The sequence below is a fragment of the Coregonus clupeaformis genome, chromosome 21 (genome assembly GCF_020615455.1).
Source record: "Coregonus clupeaformis isolate EN_2021a chromosome 21, ASM2061545v1, whole genome shotgun sequence".
NCBI lineage: Eukaryota > Metazoa > Chordata > Actinopteri > Salmoniformes > Salmonidae > Coregonus > Coregonus clupeaformis.
The window spans coordinates 32,890,858-32,905,375 of NC_059212.1; the positions used below are offsets into that span (position 1 = coordinate 32,890,858).

The following is a 14,518-nucleotide window of genomic DNA, read 5'->3' on the forward strand; positions in this document are numbered from 1 at the left end:
TACAGTTCTTGTGCTGACGTTGCTTCCAGAGGCAGTTTGGAACTCGGTAGTGAGTGTTGCAACTGAGGACAGATGATTTTTACTTGCTATGCGCTTCAGCACTTGCCGGTCCCGTTCTATGAGCTTGTATGGCCTACCACTTCGTAGCTGAGCCATTGTTGCTCCTAGACGTTTCCACTTCACAATAACAGCACTTATAGTTGACCGGGGCAGCTCTAGCAGGGCAGAAATTTGACAAACTGACTTGTTGGAAAGGTGGTATACTATGAGAGTGCGACGTTGTCACTGAGCTCTTCAGTACGGGCCATTCTACTGCCAATGTTTGTCTATGGAGATTGCATGGCTGTGTGCTCGATTTTATATACCTGTCAACAACGGGTGTGGCTGAAATAGCCAAATCCACTAATTTGAAGGGCCACGTAGTATATGTTTCTTACCATGAAGCTGCTGAAATACTGGTTGATTATTGCAGTCATATCATCAATGACCTACTAAACTCAGCAAAAAAAGAAACGTCCCTTTTTCAGGACCCTGTCTTTCAAAGATAATTCGTAAAAATCAAAATAACTTCACAGATCTTCATTGTAAAGGGTTTAAACACTTTTCCCATGCTTGTTCAATGAACCATAAACAATTAATGAACATGCACCTGTGGAACGGTCGTTAAGATACTAACAGCTTACAGACGTTAGGCAATTAAGGTCACAGTTATGAAAACTTAGGACACTAAAGAGGCCTTTCTACTGACTCAACACCAAAAGAAAGATGCCCAGGGTCCCTGCTCATCTGCGTGAACGTGCCTTAGGCATGCTGCAAGGAGGCATGAGGACTGCAGATGTGGTCAGGGCAATAAATTGCAATGTCCGTACTGTGAGACGCCCAAGACAGCACTACAGGGAGACAGGACGGACAGCTGATCGTCCTCGCAGTGACAGACCACGTGTAACAACACCTGCACAGGATCGGTATATCCGAAAATCACACCTGCGGGACAGGTACAGGATGGCAACAACAACTGCCCAAGTTACACCAAGAACGCACAATCCCTCCATCAGTGCTCAGACTGTCCACAAGTGGCTGGACTGAGGGCTTGTAGGCCTGTTGTAAGGCAGGTCCTCACCAGACATCACCAGCAACAACGTCGCCTATGGGCACAAACCCACCGTCGCTGGACCAGACAGGACTGGCAAAAAGGGCTCTTCACTGACGAGTCGCGGTTTTGTCTCACCAGGGGTGATGGTCGGATTCGTGTTTATCGTCGAAGGAATGAGCGTTACACCGAGGCCTGTACTCTAGAGCGGGATCGATTTGGAGGTGGAGGGTCCGTCATGGTCTGGGGCGGTGTGTCACAGCATCATCGGACTGAGCTTGTTGTCATTGCAGGCATTCTCAACGCTGTACGTTACAGGGAAGACATCCTCCTCCCTCATGTGGTACCCTTCCTGCAGGCTCATTCTGACATGACCCTCCAGCATGACAATGCCACCAGCCATACTGCTCGTTCTGTGCGTGATTTCCTGCAAGATAGGAATGTCAGTGGTCTGCCATGGCCAGCGAAGAGCCCGGATCTCAATCCCATTGAACACGTCTGGGACCTGTTGGATCGGAGGGTGAGGGCTAGGGCCATTCTGGGAACTTGCAGGTGCCTTGGTGGAAGAGTGGGGTAACATCTCACAGCAAGAACTGGCAAATCTGGTGCAGTCCATGAGTACTTAATGCAGCTGGTGACCACACCAGATACTGACTGTTACTTGTGATTTTGACCCCCCCCCCCCCTTGTTCAGGGACACATTATTCCATTTCTGTTAGTCACATATCTGTGGAACTTGTTCAGTTTATGTCTCAGTTGTTGAATCTTATGTTCATACAAATATTTACACATGTTAAGTTTGCTGAAAATAAACGCAGTTGCCAGTGAGATGACGTTTCTTTTTTTGCAGAGTTTACATTCAAACCAAGGACTTCAGCCTTGCTCTCTTTCTGTATTGCAGAGGGACTCTATTGTCATTCAACCTTCCCTCTGGGAATGTCATCGCACCAGATGTTGAAGTCCAAGATTACTAAACACAGCAGCACTGTGAGCACAGTTTGTCCTTACTGTATCCATGTATTGCGAAATCGTCTACTAATTCTCTACTCTTTTTCATTTTCCAACAAACAGTTTCAGCTTTTCTTCAGGTTCCTCTAACAACATGACAGGGTGCACTGCAATAAAACCCAATGTCATAAAATGTAGATACATTTCCAGATAAAAGTTGTAAATGCACTGAACGCTATGCAAAACCCTCTTCATGCACACTCAATGCCACACTTCACCATCAGAGCAGTCAAGACGACTTGTTCTGAATGTAAAACGCCTGTTTTTAATCATCTACCTACATTGCAAAAGAGACCCTACCCTGGTCTCAATGGTGACTCCCTGTTTAAATAAAAGGTAAAATAAATTAATTGAAATAACACTCACCTGAACAACCTTCAAGTACTTAGCCTCAGAATGAAACAAGCACAGTCTATAAAGAGCAGCCTAATGCAAATAGACCCATAGTAGTTCAGAAGACAATGAAAAACAAAGCGAGGATGTTTGTCTTTACCTGAGTGGATAGAGGGTGCTGCTGTCACTTTTCCTTCTCTCTCCTGTCCTCGGGGTGCTCTGCTGGGTGGTGGAAGTGTGCCTGCCTCTGTGAACGTGTGTGTGAACGCATGCGTCTCTGCCTGAGTGTTAATATGCACACGCAACAGTTCCGTCTCTAAATGCTTAACGTTTCCCTTAAGCAAGAGCGTGTGTGCCTGCACTGATCTGCAAGCAGAGTGCAGAGCTCAGCATAAAAGCGGATCTTGCTTGGCCGTGTCCTTGCTGCATGCTCGCTAGTGATTACCACTCTGTTCTACTGATGTCCCAAGGGCACGGCACGGCCGCTAGGACAGGTGTACACACACACACACACCACTACACAAACCCTCCCTTCTATACATACACAGGCATCAGCCCCACCCAATTCACTACCCCTCCCTTGTCACACACAGCTACTGGCCAGTCACAGCAGAGGGAGGGGCTTGAGGCTTCTATAACCCATTCACCATGAATGCATGTGCCAATAAGAACACAGCACACTTGTAAATAATTGTGTAAGCATCAATACGAGTGAATGGGATAGATGCTCTTCATCAATGAATTTTGACTCCCAGTTTTGTCTTTTTAGGACCAATGCCCCACTTTTTAACAGAGGCATAACTTTCCTGGTTGGAAAGATGTAATACTACACACAAAAGTAAAAAAGGGTTGCAACCTACACAAGTACAGTGAAATGCCTTTCTTGCTAGCTCCAAACCCAACAATACGGTAATCGATATTGTACTAAAGATAACATAAGGTAGAACAAAAACACACAAGAAATATACAGGGTCAGTTCCAATACCATATTTACAATGTGCAGGGATACTAGAGTGATAGAGGTAGATACTGTATGTATAGGGGTAAGGTGACTATGCATCAGGATAGAAGACAAAGAGTAGCAGCAGCGTATATGATGATTGTATGCGAGTGTGTGTAGTCAGTATAAATGTGTGTGCATGTTGTGTGTGTTGGAGTGTTAGTGAGTGTGTAGAGTCCTGCGAGTGTGCATTGAGAAGGGTCAACTCAGATAGTCTGTGTACCCATTCTGTTAGCTATTTAGCAGTCTTATGGCTTGGGGATAGAAGCTGTTCAGGAGCCTGTTGGTGTCAGACTTGATGCACCGGTACCGCTTGCTGTGCAGAAGCAGAGAGAACAGTCTATGGCTTGGGTAGCTGAGTCTTTAATGATTTTCCACACCACCTGACAGAGGTCCTGGATGGCAGGGAGCTCTGCCCAGTGACATATTGGGCTGTCCGCACCACTCTCTGTAGCGCCATGCAATCGAGGGGCGGTGCTGTTGCCATACCAAGCAGTGATGCAGCCAGTCAAGATGCTCTCAATGGTGCAGAACATTTTGAGGATTTGAGGGCCTATGCCAAACCTTTTCAACTTCCTGAGGGGGAAGAGACGCTATTGCGCCTTCTTCACAACTGTGCGTGTGTGAGTGGACCATTTTAAGTTCTTAGTGATTTGGACAGAGTAGCTCTCGACCTGCTCCACTGCAGCTCTGTCGATGCGGATGGGGCCTTACTTGGTCTTACTGACGTTGAGGGAGAGGTTGTTGTCTCTGGTCCTCAGCTAGCTCAGCTGGTAGAGCACGGCGCTTGTAACGCCAAGGTAGTGGGTTCGATCCCCGGGACCACCCATACACAAAAAATGTATGCACGCATGACTGTAAGTCGCTTTGGATAAAAGCATCTGCTAAATGGCATATTATTTATTATTATTATTATCTGACCTCCTCCCTGTAGGCTGTTTCATCATCACCGGTGATCAGGCCTACCACCGTCGTGTCGTCAGCAAACTTGATGGTGTTGGAGTCGTGTGTGAACAGGGAGTACAGGAGGGGATTAAGCGCACAGCCTGTGTGGCCCCCCGTGTTAAGGGTAAGCGTGGCGGAGGTGATGTTGCCTACCCTCACCACCTGGGGTCATTGACATTCAGGACATTGACCGACAGTGGCAGAAGACTGGTAGAAGCTGTGAAGGCGAAGTAAGTACACTGACAGCTGAATGAATGGGAGATCTTTTGTTTTTCTCCTCATTCTTCACCATGGATAGAAAAATAGACACTTGAGTCTCCAATTTCTGCTGGCAGGCTTCAGTGGCCTGAAAGAGAGCGAGAGAGAGACACACTTCACCCGCCGCACACAGCTTTGATAGGATGCTATTCACTTTTCTTGGCACACTGAACTATGTATTCAACACTATACTTGACACTGAGGCCGGGTTTCAACCAACACAGATTTAAGACCAGGGCACTGTGATTGAATTTTACAGAGTGTTACGCACCCCGTGGCTTTAAAAGTCTAGGGTGGATGGAAAAGAGGCCCGTAACATAACTCATGCAAATTAGGCTATTGCCAAGGAACATTGAGAACAAAATACGCCAACAACCAAATGCTACCGTCAAACACAAAATGTTTATTATAAAACACACAAAGGGGCTGAGCTGGACCCAAGAAATGAAACAAAGTCAAAAACCCCTAAACTGATCTTACCTACCTCAAGACCTACTAATCGTACTGCTAACCATACAAAAATACAATGGGTGGTCCGCTCAGGTCTAACTAGTGTGTTTAGACAAGGTTTTCCTACGGGTAGTGTATGCCCAAGGGCGACTTGCTAAATCCCCCTTTTCCCAGGCACAAACAAACAATATAGGTACCATACGGACTAAACAGTTAACGAGTGAGTACACAAAAACAAGACACCACCGTATACATACTCACAAACAAAAAGAGTCTCTGTCAGCAAACACAACTGACTAGCTTTTAACACAAGGGGATGTATGATATGATTGGGTAAGAAAACAGAAACAGGTGGTGCAATCAGGAGAAATGTCCACTGATTGGTCCACCTCAGCAATCAGCAGATTAACTGATGACTGACAGGTGGGACACCCCAACGACCTCCAATCAGGAACACAAAGGACACCTGTGATTAGAGCAGAAGGAGAGGAAAAACACAAACACACATACAGGATACCTGTATCCATAACACAGAGGATTCATGCTTGAGCCTTCATCCATGGTGTTTACAGCCAATGTGATCTCTACAAACATAAGGGAAATTATCTTTAAAAGTAAAGCGTAATGGACAGGTTGTCACTTGTCACTAGGCCTTTTCATAATGCATTGTTCTTAGCCTCAGATTATCCTTAGCCCTAGGCTAAAACTGGGTCTAGGCTAGCTTAGCCTGTGTTCACACAAGCAGGGCTAACTGAAACCAACTGTCACTTTTCTGGAGTAGAATATTAATAATGAGGTAACAATGGAACTCTGTGATTGGCTAGCCCCGTAAAAGTCGTAATCTGTGTTGGTTTGAGTTCCGGTCTGTTTGTGTGTGTAGACCAGTGGTTTCAACCTGTGGTCTGCGGTGCAGGTGGTCTGCGAAATGTATTTTAGATTAAGAACTTTTGATTTGGTGATTTGGTGATCTCCAGAATGGAAACATTTGGGAAGCGCTGGTTTAGACTTCATCTGACCTGGAGGGAGTCTGAGGTCGCCAAGATCCATCTTCATCACCCTCCTCATCTGTCTGCTCCTGGGTAGAGTGACGGCTGCTGTAGGCCACATGCTCCTCCAGGGCATCCAGCCATCTCTGTAAACACACACGCACAAATAAAAACACACCACAGAACTAGGGCTATGTGTTGTAAACTATGAAGTACGGTGTACCAAACCACATATAATCTATACTAGGAGAACGTGACTTTTCTTATAGCCTCTGGATCTGTCTTGGATGACACCTTAAAGTGATGGAGACTGATCAAAGCACTGGAGGCTGAAGAAAAACTAGTCCCATGCTTGAACCTGGAGAGATCCATGAATGACATAAAATCTAAATGAGTGACATAAATAATAACAATAGACATTACATATATGACCATAGGTTTTTCTAATGTCAACATAATGTGACAAATATGCATTGCAAGAATAGAGGAGGGTAGGCCTATACATAACAGTGAAAGGTTAACTAACTGTCTGTTGTGCTGTCCAAATCTTAATGTGTGGTAGAGCATGGAGAACACAGTGCCCTGGTGCCTACCTACCCTGCAGTGAGCTTTCATCAGAGTCTTAGAGCCTTGCTTCCGGACACCAGCCACTGCATCAGCTCTGGAAACAAACACACAGACAGACACAAACACACAGACAGATGAAGATATCCCTGCACTACCTCAGGCTCTTCAGGGGATAAGAGGAGGAGCAAGTTGCTGTGCTGTGTATCCAATAGGGAGAGGGGGAGGAAGGGTGGACGTAGCATAAAGACTCACTGTCTAGGATACTAGGATAGATCCCCGTTTTGAATGACCACCAAATAGGAATGCCATCCCAGAAAACGGGAACTCTGTGAGGGTCAAACGCAGCATCACTACATTACAATGTCCGTTTTCAGAAGTTTCAGTAACACTAAACACCAGTTCCCTAATATACTAATTATATAGTAAGTATAAAATAATTCCATTCTGTTCAAGATTGTACAGTATATTTCAAAATACATTAATATTTGCTTAGAATAAAACATTAAAACACACAAATACCTTCCATAGTATGCCTTCAAACTTTGGCACAACAAGTCATATCCTTTAGGGGAAGAAAAAAAAAAAGAGTTCATGTTTCAGTAGATTCACAGAATCAGCAGCTTTTTGCTCCAATGTTCTTCTCGTACCTCACCTTGTCATGACTGCCCACCAGAATCTGCTTAATCTCCTCACTGCAGGCCAGGTCAAAAACAGTTTGGTCTAAAACAGAACATAGCCATTTATCAATCAGTTATTAATGACCTCCTGCTAGCTGACAGGGAGGTAGGCAGTGAATACACCACATACTCTGCATCCCAAATGGCACCCTATTCTAGTGCACTACATTTGACCAGGGAGAATAGGGCTCTGGTAAAAAAAAAGTAGTGCACTATGTAGGGAACAGGGTGTCATTTGGGACTCGATCATAGACACCAACTAAGTAGATTTTGTTTTGTAAATGTTAGGCTAAATCTATACACCTCTGTTTTACACATTATGAAATGCAAGTGACTTGAAACTGCATCCAGGCTCTTCGTAAAGTAATATCCATGCAAACATGCAAGTCACAAGCCTATTTAATATTTATTAAAAAGGTGTATCATGGTTATAAAAATAATGTGCTTCATTTCCTCAGTGGACATATCAGTTGCTACATAGCGCTAGTTCTTGATCCTGGGGCTGGCTCGACTTGAGCATCTTTCCGACACGCTGCTTCTGCCCCCTGTAGGCAGCACAGTGTAATGGCGTGTTCCCCTGCCGGTCTCTACAGTGGATGTCTGGAGGCCGCTTCTTGCTGAGCTGAGAAAGGTAAGACAACAAAAGTGAATGAATGAATTACGCACATGGTGTCTATACATTCACTTAACATGCATGACACATGTAAGTTAACTCCGCATGCAAGCAATTGATAAATGTGCAAACTAAATTTGTATAGAACCAAACAAGTTTTTGTGGCAGAATCTTGCATCCTCTATGGAAGGACTAGGTTGACCTCTTCAATTGCAAAGTCATTAACCAAGCTGATGACAATGTAAGATGAAATGTAACATGACATACAGTGTTAATCATCAAGAAGAACATTTGGGCTGTCAGCCCAAACCCAGGCTACTACTCTACTCCACCCTGAGGTTGAGAGGTTCAGTGGAGGGTCAGGGATGATCAGATGCTGAACAGCTGTGACAGGCTGAAGATGTATCCCTCTCTGTCCGCCTCCAGAAGCTTCTCCTCCTGCCTCCTCTCCGCGCTTATCTCTGCAGCTGTGTACAAATTATATAGGGTTTGTAAACTAGGGTTGGGTTCAGTAGGGCAAACTGTAGCAAAATGTTATGCAAGGGGAAAGGAAAATATGTGTTCTTATTGGACAAGTTCAGATAGTATCTCCCCATTTCATTCTGTTTAAAATATCACTCGACCCACTGAAAATGTGTGTTCTTATTGGACAAGTTCAGGAAATACCATGCCATTTCAAAACGTTTTCCACCTACTGAACACAACCCAGTGCAGGGACGAAGAGAGACCATCAATGACACAACCTACCCTCCAGCATGGTGATGGTCTCATCATCCTCATAGACAGATTTAGGGACCTGGGCTGTCCCGTTGATGATAGCGGCACAGGCATCGTATCGCAACAGCAACAGAACTACACTACTAAGTAGCTGTGCATACAACAACACCTGAACACATGATCTTGTACACACATGTGAAAGTACTGGAAAAAGCATATGGCATGATGAAATGTTTACCTTTCTTCCTGTGAAGGCAGCTTTGTGTAGAGGCTTGTCCCCCATGTTATTCTGCAAATTCACATCAGCACCATCCTAACAACACACACGAGGCTTAAACATGAATTTGAATACAACCAAGTACTGTATAGGTAAAGTGATGTGTAATACATCAATAATTGATAAGTAAGTCTGTATTCTCACCTTGAGTAACACCTCCACAACATCTTTGTGTCCAAAGTAGCAGGCCAGATGTAGAGGTATCCAACCTGCACTGGCCTTGGTCTTACCTGGAGGACATCACATCAGTTTGATTTCAAGAACATGCTGGCTACTCAACATAAAATGTATATATATATTTTTTATAATCACATACACCTGATAGGTGCAGTGAAATGTGTTGTTTTACAGGGTCAGCCATAGTAGTAAGGTTCCCCTTGAGCAAATTATTGTTAAGTGCCTTGCTCAAGGACACATCAATACGTTTTTTACCTTGATGGCTCAGGTATTCGAACCAGCGACCTTTCAGTTAGTTACTGCCCCAAACGCTCTAACCACTAGGCTACCTGACGCCCAATATACATTAGAATACATTGAGGTAAAGGGTATCTCTGCAATTGATGTTGAGTCTGAGATCTTGCTCAAGCCTGAGCTGCAGAAGCCACTGGATAAGAGACAGGCTTCTTATCTCGGAATAGTGGAGTAAATGCTCCTCAGGGTCTGACAGGTCCATCACTGAAACTCAATATAATAAAACAACAATAAATGGCTCAATAATTGATGTAGCCTATCTGGCATTACAGACTGATACTTACTAAATCTGCAACAACGTCACAATTTGTGCTGTGACTTACATCATGAAAATAAATACACGTCTGGGTGCATGTTCACTCACCTCACCCGAGCCAACTCTTATTGGTAGATTCCATGCGCAACAGGTGCTTAAAACAACATTCAGCTTTGATATCCGGGACATTTGTCCATGTTCCGGCGCTTGAAATCAATATTTGGTGGTTGTAATAGTAGCCTACAGAAAAGTAACGTTTTTGAGGAGTGTGTGGTCGGCTACGCTAGACTGTTTTGCTTCTAAACATTCGTTATTAACTTAATTTCAATAGTGAGCAGGACATATATTCTAACTTACATACGTTTCGCAGTAAACAACATCCACTATAGAAAAAGTTATGTTGACAATTGATAGCGCATATAGTGAAATTGGATATGGATGTCAGCTGACAAGGACTGGAACGTGGAACTTGTGGACGCACGTGACCAATTTAAAGCCCTCAACGTTTCAGCATCAATGTAAGAAACACGTTCTTTGCTTGAAAATATGTTTAAACAAAGATTATCTATATTTCAAAATCACAGAGAATGAAAAAAAGTGATTTAATAGAACAGGCAGTCACGCATTTGAGCAAGTGTTGTTCTCCAATTGTACGCTAGATGGAACTATTGCAATGAACCCCATCCTATGTGCGGTTTCATTAGGCAATAGACAAAGTGTACACTTGGTCAATGAAAGATCAGCCACAAGCTTCCTAGATTGTCTTAAGGTAAACAATTATTGTAAGTCATTATTTGTGTGTGGTCATTCTATCATTTTTACCCCCACACTAAAACACAAGCCTACCTGGGGAAAAAAAGAGTAAAGATATGCCAACTCTTGTCCACTCTCCTGGGGCCTCATTTATCACAGGTGCCTGCGCACAAAAAAGACTAAAGCTTGCATGCACCAATAAGTTTTCCCGCAAAGGTTGTCAGGTAGCTTAGTGGTTAAGAGCGTTGTGCCAGTAACCGAAAGGTCGCTGGTTCTAATCCTCGAGCCGACTAGGTGAAAATTCTGTCGATGTGCCCTTGAGCAAGGCACTTAACCCTAATTGCTCCTGTAAGTCGCTCTGGATAAGAGCGTCTGCTAAATGACTTATCTCTAAAATTTACGAAGAGGAAGCCTGACATTGCACTCCCTCATTTTGTCTTTTACAATAGAGTACCACAGTATGAACCTCGCGGTCAAACAGGGAAATGGTTCCAATCGTTTTGCCACCATTCATTTTTCCTATAGGGGATATTAGAAGCACTTAAAATAAGGGCTGTTGCATGTAGGCTTACCCTGGCATGAAGTTTTGATAACTGTGTAAATCTCTCTAGGACAAGGGTACTTTATCAATATATTCACCTGTATTTCACCCCCCAAATGAAATGCTAATTAGCTGCTAATGTGGTTATCATAAAGAACTACAAATGCCATGATGATCTGGACGAGCCTGCCAAATCGAGGCAAAGGTAAGAATCTCTGGATTAACTATCTAATGTTAGCTAAATGTAGTAATAAATAAATTGGCAACATTTCTTTAAATTGACAATTCTGTGAACTGTTAGCAAAGGTGTCAGCTAGAGATGAGGTGCGGGAGCTTGCAGGGATTTGTAGTTTTGCATGACGTCTATTTTGATACTAATTAGCATTTTCGAATCTGAGAGTAAATACAGGCAAATATATTGATAAAAGTCACCTTGTCCGAGAGAGATTTACATGGTTATCAAAACATCACGCCAGGGTAAGCCTACACGAAATACAGACCTTATTTTAAGTGTTTCTAAAATCCCCTAAGGGAAAAATGAATGGTGGAAAAACGATTGGAAGCATTTTCCTGTGTGCCCGCTACGTTTTATGGGTATTATGACACCTCCACTGTGGGGCTCTATAGAAGTCAATGAACTAAGTAGACTAGACCCATCTGTTATCATATTGGTGTCTATGGGAGCAACGTGGTCTTTGTATGTAAAGCTGAGACACTCTATGGTATGTATTCATTTGTGGATGTCCATCATCCATTTCGTATAATATGTTACGAATTACAATTCGTATGATATGTAACAAATTGCAATTGGTGCAATATGTTACCAATTGCAATTTGTACAATATGTTACAAATTTGTCAAACATACAATATGTAAAAAAAATTGCTAAACATATGATATGTTACAAATGCCAATTTTTTTGTGGCTAATGTTAACTAGGTGGCTAATGCTAATGTTAGCTAGCTGGCTAACGTTAGGTTAAAGGGTTAATGTTAGGGGAAGGGTTAGCTAAAAGGGTTACGGTTAGGGTTATCTAACATGCAAAATAATTGCAAAGTAGCTAAAAAGTAGTAAGTAGTTGCAAAGTTGCTTATTGGCTAAAGTTGTCCTTGATGAGATTAGTTTGCGTATACGCGCACTCACCGACCCTGAGCAACCACCCACCCTCTTGCCTTAAAGGTGCAATATGCAGAAATCGCTCTGCCATTTCCTGGTTGCAAAAATTCTAATAGTTTGGCTAATTTCAGTTTATGTGACAAAACAAGGAATGCATAATGTAGAGAATCATTTTACCATCTAAACTGCTGTGAAATATCTTTTCAATAACCAAATATGTTGTATTTTCCGCTGTTTGAAGTTAAGAACAGGAATTTAAGAAAGGGAAGCATAGAATTAGAGCACATAGAACAGAGCTACGCTTCTTAGATTTGCTTTCAATGATAATGACAGATCTATAACTCACATTTCTATGTGAATTGGGTCAGTCGCCCAAAAAGTTAGATATTGCAGCTTTAAGTAACCTTCTATCTTATGTAACATATCATACTAATATGAGTTTCCCGGATTTACATTTACTATGTTACATCTAGTCTATGAGATCAGTCTGATGGGAGAGCCACCCCCTTAAGTAGACATGAACTGACCATATTTTTCAATGGTACACGGCCTAAGTGAACTACTGTATCTTTTTTTATCCATATTTATCCATTTTGAACTTGACGGGAAAGTATGCGTATTTCCACGCAAATCTCAGACCATGCATAAGCACAACTTCTAGTGGTTGATCAATTGTATTGCAAGCAAATATTGTTATTTTGAGGGAAATGGAGGAGTTTGATGTAAAGGAATTAGAATAATGGTAGGCTAATAACTTTATAACGTAGGCCTAAAAATAAAACCGATTAATTTGCCATTTGCAAGGAGATTGCTTGACAGCATGTAGCCTAATGTGTTTATTTGACTGATATTGGCCTAAATCATAATCATATTGCAGGATAAGTCTCTCCTTTTCTGACATGACTGGTTTATTCCCGTTACACAACATTTATAGCCTACCATTTATCCATCACTCATTTAATAGCCAAACATGCTCAAAAGTAAATGGACAAATTAAAATATTTGACAGTATGCGTATAGGCTACAGTATTGCTTTGCCATAGGAGCGCAACATCATAGCCTATTTAAAGTCAGAGCCTATACCAAGGCAGGAGATAGAAACACATAATCTAAAGCTAGAGGACTCCTGATATATCCAGTAGTGTTAAGTATAAGTTTTGTCTTAATTTATTGTTGTCTAGTACTGTCTTTTTGTTAGCTAGGGCCATCTACTTTAAGTGCTGCCTGTCTTCCCATTGGCCTGCTTGCTGTGTGAACTACTGACTGCTCATAACTTGCACATGGTTCAAGGAAGGCTCCACAGCACTCTCTCACTTGAGTATCTTACCTAGTTATCTTCAGATGATCTCATTTTGCTCTTTTGTAACTTTGGCAACTATGTGTGTGTTTTCTATACCTGTTCGCTCCTCTCCCTGTAGGCTTTACTGATGCTCCCCACCTCTTGGCTGCAACCCTTTTAATGTAGTGTACCCTGCATGCCCCACCCATGTGAAATTCCTGTTCTATGGCAACGTTTGGAACTGCCGATCTGCAGTCAAGAACTCCGAGTTCATCTCAGCCTATGCTGCCCTTCAGTCCCTTGAATTTTTGGCCATGATGGAGACATGGATCACCCCAGAGAACACTGCTATTCCAGCAGCTCTCTCGTCATCTGACTACATTTTCTCTCATAGTCCGAGAGCATCTGGTCGTCGCAGTGGTGGCACAGGGCTACTCATCTCCTAAGTGGAGATGTTCTATTTTCTCCCTCACTCACCTGTCAACTCATTTGAATTCCATGCTGTCACTTGTCCACTCAAGTTTAACATTGTTGTCATCTATCGCCCAACAGGTGCCCTTAGAAAGTTCCTCAATGAGTTTGACACCTTGATAAGATCATTTCCTGATGATGGCTCACCGCTCTTCTTAGTGACTTCAACCTCCCGACATCTACCTTCGATTAATTTCTTTCCAACTCTTTCCCTCCCCTTCTTGCCTCTTTTGACCTCACCCTTTTCCAGTCCCCTCCCACTCACAAGGCAGGCAATACTCTTGACCTCATCATTACTAGAGGCTGTTAGCATACTGATCTGCTTGCAACCCCCCTTCAGGTCTCTGATCACTACTTTTTTTTTTTCTGTCTCTCTCTCTTCCAACGCTACCCACTCAGTCCCTACCCAGATGGCCATGCGCCATCGCAATCTTCGCTCTCTCTCTCCCACTACTCTCTCCTCTTCTATTCTATCATCTCTCCCTTCTGCTAAATCCTTCTCCCTCCAGTTCCCTGATTCTGCCTCTTCGACCCTACTCTCCTCCCTTTCTGCTTCCATTGACTCACACTGTCCCCTTTCTTCCCAGCCACCTCGGCCCTCCCCTCCTGCTCCGTGGCTGGGTGACTCAATGCGAGCTTACAGAACAGGACTGTGGGCAGCTGAGCTGTGGACACTTTCTATCACTCTACATTTGAAGCTTCTGCCTCTA

General features: G+C 43.2%; 1 protein-coding gene and 1 long non-coding RNA gene across 5 annotated transcripts in view; both read right to left on the reverse strand.

The window, feature by feature from the left end:
• LOC121535298 (oxysterol-binding protein-related protein 1) overlaps positions 1-2,846 on the reverse strand; it is a 41,124-nt gene extending 38,278 nt beyond the window's left edge. Inside the window, exon 1 of the mRNA XM_041842216.2 lies at positions 2,592-2,846. The gene's annotated coding sequence lies outside the window, so the exon portion shown is untranslated. The remainder of the gene's footprint in view (positions 1-2,591) is intronic.
• A 2,662-nt stretch (positions 2,847-5,508) lies between these two features.
• LOC121535299 lies at positions 5,509-10,059 on the reverse strand. Of its 4 annotated transcripts, none has more exons than XR_006657174.1 (11): positions 9,757-10,059; positions 9,354-9,596; positions 9,066-9,151; positions 8,883-8,957; positions 8,195-8,394; positions 7,290-7,936; positions 7,157-7,199; positions 6,890-6,963; positions 6,668-6,731; positions 6,101-6,216; positions 5,509-5,550 (listed from the first exon to the last, which is right to left on the reverse strand). It is a non-coding gene; the product is annotated as an uncharacterized LOC121535299 (long non-coding RNA). The 4 variants fall into 4 exon arrangements; XR_006657175.1 differs by adding an exon at positions 6,365-6,428 and having other exon boundaries at positions 7,290-8,394; XR_006657176.1 differs by adding an exon at positions 6,329-6,428 and having other exon boundaries at positions 7,290-8,394.
• Between the last annotated feature and the right edge of the window lie 4,459 nt (positions 10,060-14,518).